The sequence below is a fragment of the Cryptomeria japonica genome, chromosome 7 (assembly GCF_030272615.1).
Source record: "Cryptomeria japonica chromosome 7, Sugi_1.0, whole genome shotgun sequence".
In the NCBI taxonomy this organism is placed as follows: domain Eukaryota; kingdom Viridiplantae; phylum Streptophyta; class Pinopsida; order Cupressales; family Cupressaceae; genus Cryptomeria; species Cryptomeria japonica.
This window is the reverse complement of record NC_081411.1, coordinates 339393124-339398667: the sequence shown is the minus strand read 5'-3', so window position 1 is coordinate 339398667 and position 5544 is coordinate 339393124.

The following is a 5544-nucleotide window of genomic DNA, read 5'->3' as shown; positions in this document are numbered from 1 at the left end:
ATAAGAGTAATTTGCATTGGAGAGTTTGTTTTGATTGTTAATTGTCTATATGGATGCATTGTGTGTTGGGATGTTGAAGTTATTGTTCTAGTGATTGCGGATAGGTGGATTGATCTTTGGAAGATGTGTTTTGGTCCCCTCTTTATCTTGGAGTGGATCAAAGTGTTTATTTTTTGGTCCAAAAGGTGTATTGTGTTTCAAGCCGACTTAGTTAAAGCTTTGATGATATATCTTGTATATAAAGAATGAATGTGACCGATTTGAGTATGATGATGAAGATGAGGTGAAAAGAGAAGAGGGTGAGAGGAAGTATGTGATGCAAAGATAATTAGTGAAATTCAGAGTAGAGAAGAAGAGTTGTGATCAAATGATATGTGAATTTTTTGAGACTATGGCATTGGTATGAGACAGAGTGTTAATAGATGAGGTCTAAGTTGTGTGTGTTGATGTTGGTCGCTTGATGTAGAGTTCAAGGAAAACTTCATATTAATATATTCTTTTTTTTTTCAAATCATTTTTGTATCTTGCCTTATTGTAGTTAGCATCAGGTTTACAAGTCCTCTTTTTGTATCTTACCCCAAGAGTAGTTAGCCTTAGTTTACAAGTCCGAAGAAGTGAGTTCATGTATTGTAATTTGATATACATAGTGGATATATTTTGTGGGCAAGTGCTCACCATGATTTTTCCCTGTTTGTGGTTTCCACATAAAAAATCTTGGTCTTCATGTGTTGTGTTTGTGTTGCATTAATATTTTTTCAAGACTGATTCACCCCCCTCTTAGTCCTGCCTTCAATTCAACTAGTGGTATCAAAGAAAGATTCCTCTTGAGTAAGCTTAACCACTTGAGGTAGATTTGGTATTGTGTAGGATGTGCATTACAAGGTTTTGACCTTTGATGGTACAAACTTTCTATACTACAAGGAGAGAATGGAATATGGGGAATCATTCAAACCGGATATGTACCCCCACAAGATGGTCCTTAGACTTTGGATATGATAAATTTGAAGGAGACTAAAGCGAAAACTAGAGCTATAATTTTTATTTGCATAAGTGATTCAATGTTTGAAAGAAGCTAAAGTGGTGTGGAACAAGTTGTTTTTGGCATTTTATGAAGATAAAATAGGCTAGGTTGATGAATATGAAGAAAAAGTATGAATATCTGAGAATGCTTGAAGATGAAGGTGTTGAGAACTATATTCATAGAGTGACTAATCTTGTTGGTGGTATTAGAGCTATCAGTGGACATTTGGATGAATGTAATGTTGTTCAAAAGATCTTGTTGACCCTACCAAAATCCTACAAAGCAACAAGGTATACCATACAAGAAAGTAATGACTTGAGTAAGTATACTATTAATCATCTTACTAGTACTTTAGCAGCCTTTGAAATTTTAGAAACGGAGGAAGAGAAAAGAGAAAAGAAAGATGCAACATTTGATGTTTCAAGACATGATTATATGGAATGTAGTGGAGACTTGGATGAAGATAAATCAGACTTTGTGAGAAGATTGCAGTGAGGCACTGGAAAATACAAAGGTAAGTTACCTCTGAAATATTTTGCTTGTGGTAGAATTGGACAATATGCTTCTCATTCAGCTTACAGGGAAGATTATAAGAAACTGGATGATGATGAAAAGAGAAATAAAACTAGGAAGCACAACTTTTAAAAAGAGAGAAGAAGGGCTTATGTTATATAGAGGAATATACATCTAAAGATAAAATTGATGATGACTCAAATGAAGAATCCTTGTTTTTACCAATAGAAGAAAAGGAGAATACATCAAAGAAATTGGAAGAGGAGAAGATAGTCAAGACTACATTGCATGCTAAGATAGAACCAAATACATGGATTATTGACTCCGAATGTTCAAACCATATGACTTGTAATAAAGACGGGTTTATTAATCTTAGGAGATATGATAGTGGATCAATGAAATTTGCAAGAGAAAATGGAGAAACTATTCAAGGTATTGGAAGTGTTTGTATTGATGGTAAGCATAAAATTGATGATTTTTACTATGTTGAAGTATTAAGACATAGTTTGTTAAGTGTTAGTTGGATGTGTAGAAAAGGTTATAAAGTTTTGTTTAGTAGCATTGGATGTGTGATCACAAAAGAGAATACTAGTAAAAGAGTTGCAAAAGGAAATAGAACAAGGGGAAATGTATACTACATCAAAGATAAAAGGGAAAGAAAATGTTTTCTAACACAAAGTAATGAATGTTGGTTGTGGCACAAAAGGATTGGACATGTTAATTTTGATAATATGACTAACATTTGTAGATTTGAAGTAGTTAGAGATTTACCTAGACATGTGAAGCCCACTGATATAGTGTGCAAAGAATGTAAAGTGGGAAAGAAAACAAAGAGAAGATTCAATAATTATAAGGAGTACTCCACTACAAAACCACTGGAGCTGATTCATGCAGATTTGTATTGACCTACAAGGAAAAGAGGTTTAAATACAGAAAGGTAATCCATGTTACTTATTGATGACTTTTATAGAATGACTTGGGTTACATTTCTAAAGGATAAATATGAGGCTTTTGAAAGATTCAAATTTTTCCAATCCATGGGTGAAAATCAAGTAGATGCTAAGATTAAGTGCTTAAGATCTGATAGAGGAGGAGAATTTACTTCATGGGAGTTTGATAATTTTTATGAAAAATATGGGATTAGAAGGAACTTTTCTACTTTGAGGACTCCTTAGCATAATGGTGTTTTAGAAAGAAAGAATATAAGACTATTATAGAGATGGCTAGGACTTTGTTAAAAGATCCATCTGGGTAATGTGTATTGGAAAGAGGTAGTACATACTACTATATACATCTTCTTAATAGGATGTAGATTAGAGTAAATCATACTAAAAAACCTTATGAGTTGTGGAATGGAAGACCACCTATTGTGAAATACTTCAAAAAATTTAAAAGAAAATGTTATATCAAAAGAGATGAGGACAATCTTGGGAAGTTTGTCTCTATAGCAGATGAAGGAATAATTATAGGATATGCTACAAAGATAAAGTCTTACCGATGTTTCAACAAAAGGCTAAACAAAATAGTAGAGAGTATGAATGTGAAGGTATGCAAATGGAATCAAATTGAACCCAAGATTGAAACCTAAGTGGAGATTGTTCTAGCAGTTACAAAGAAAACAAGTGATCTAGAAGAGAACAAGGAGAAGGACTCAAATGATGATGATGATGATGATGATGATGATGATGATGATGAAGAAGAAGAAGATGAGGAAGACTCAGCAAAATTTCCTACTAAGTATGTTCAAAAGCATCAATCAGAAAACTAGATAATTGGAGATAAGACAAAAGGTATTCAGACAAGAAGTAAGATTGCAAAAGCTCAAGAACAAGCCAATTATTGTTTTCTATCAATGATTGAGTCAAAGACTTATAAGGAAGCAAGTAAAGATGAGAGCTAGGTAAAAGTAATGGAAGAACTAAATCAAATACATAAGAACAAGACTTGGGAGGTAGAACCTAAACTAGTGGACAAGAATGTGATAGGAAATAAATGGGTGTTCATAAACAAGATAAATGAGAAAGGATAAGTTACAAGGAATAAAGCACAATTGGTATGTAAAGGATATTCTCAAGCGCAAGGCATAGACTTTGAAGAAATTTTTTCTTCAGTAGCAAGGATGGAAGCTATACATATGTTTCTTTCATTTTCTGCCTACAAGAACTTTAGAGTTTATGAGATGGATGTCAAGTCAACATTTTTAAATCAAGATCAAGAAGAAGAGGTATATATTGAGAAATCATATGGGTTCAAACTGAAAGAAGATCTGGATATGGTGTAGTGACTAAATAAAGTATTGTACATAGACTCAAATAGGCACCTAGGGCCTAGTATGCAAGATTAGATAGGTATTTGTTATGATAGAACTTCAAGAAAGGTACACCAGATAGTAATCTTTACTTTAGGATTGATGGAGATAAATTATTGATTGTTATAGTCTATGTTGATGACATTATATTCAGAGGAAATGATAGCTTATGTAAAGAGTTTACTAAAGAGATGCAAAAATATTTTGAAATGTCAATGATTGGTGAGTTATCTTTCTTTCTTGGGGTTACAAGTTATTCAATTTGAAAGTGGAATTTTTATCTCAAAAAGCAAGTATGTGAAAGAGATGTTGAAGAAATTTGGTTTTTATGATTATAAACTGGTTACAACTCCTATAGTCGTTTGATGCAAGTTGAGAAAGGATGATGAGTCTCTAGAGGTTGATCAAAAGTAGTACAGATCGATGATTGGTGGATTGTTGTATTTGACTACATATAGACCAAATATCACGTAGGTTTTGTGTTTGGTGGCTAGGTTTTACACAAATCCAAAGGTGACACATGAGAAAGATAAGAAAAGAATTTTTAGATATTTGAAAGGTACTATAGATTTTGGACTCTAATACAGAACATATGGAGATTTCATGTTAAAAGCTTACACTGATGTAGATTGGGTTGGAAGTGTTGATGAGTAGAAAATTACTAGTGGTGGTGATTTCTTTTTATGAGATAGATTGGTCTCCTGGTTCAGTAAGAAACAAAATTCAATTTCCCTATCTACTGTTAAAGCAAAGTATATTGCAAAAGTATCATGTTGTACTCAGGTAATATGGATGAGATAAACTCTTAAAGATATCAAGGTAACATATGATGAAGCAATTCCTATTATGTGTGACAATACAAGCGGAATAAAAATTTCAAAGAATCTGATTATGCATTCAAGAACAAAACACATTTCAATCAGATATCACTACTTAAGGGAGAAGGTTGTTCAGAAGGAAGTTCAATTAAAATACATTTCTATAAAATAATAGGTAGTAGATATTTTCATTAAGGCATTGGCAAAGGATTCATTTGAATTTCTTTGAGAGAAACTTGGGGTTATTGCCTCTCCTTCTAGCTAGATGCATTATGGAGGTGCATCTTTCCAATGGAGCTTTCATGCCTATTTATTTTCTTGGATTTATAATGTGTCTACTCTCAGGGGGAGAAGTGGAGTGTGTAGTGTTGTTGTTTCCTTTGTCCTTGATGGAAAAAGGAGAGAGATTGAGCAGTTTTGCGAGAGATTGTGCAGTTTTGGGAAAGATAGTTGTTTGGGAGAAATAGAGAATTGTATATTGGTCAAGTGTTGGTTGAGTGTTTATTTTATTCAAGTGTTGCCATCAATGACATATGGGAGATTGTTTAAAGTATGTGTTGTTGTGGTTGTCATTAATGTCAAACTTGTTGTTTTGGATAGTTGTTGGTCCGGAATCTCTCCGGTGTAGAGATATCGTGTTGTGTTGATGTTGTAGTTGTTTTATTGGTTGTTTTGGAAGTGTTCAGGTCCAAAAAAGTGTTGTTGATGTTGTTTGATGTTTTTATCTTCTTTGGTTATGTTTTTGGCATTACAGATGAGTTAGTTTTGTGGTTTGGAAATATATTTGTGTTGTTCAAAAGTTTTTTTATATTTCATAGCATGTTGTGATATTCTTTGTTAAACCTATCTTTGGGTCTAGATATCATTTGTGGAAGCTTGTTTGA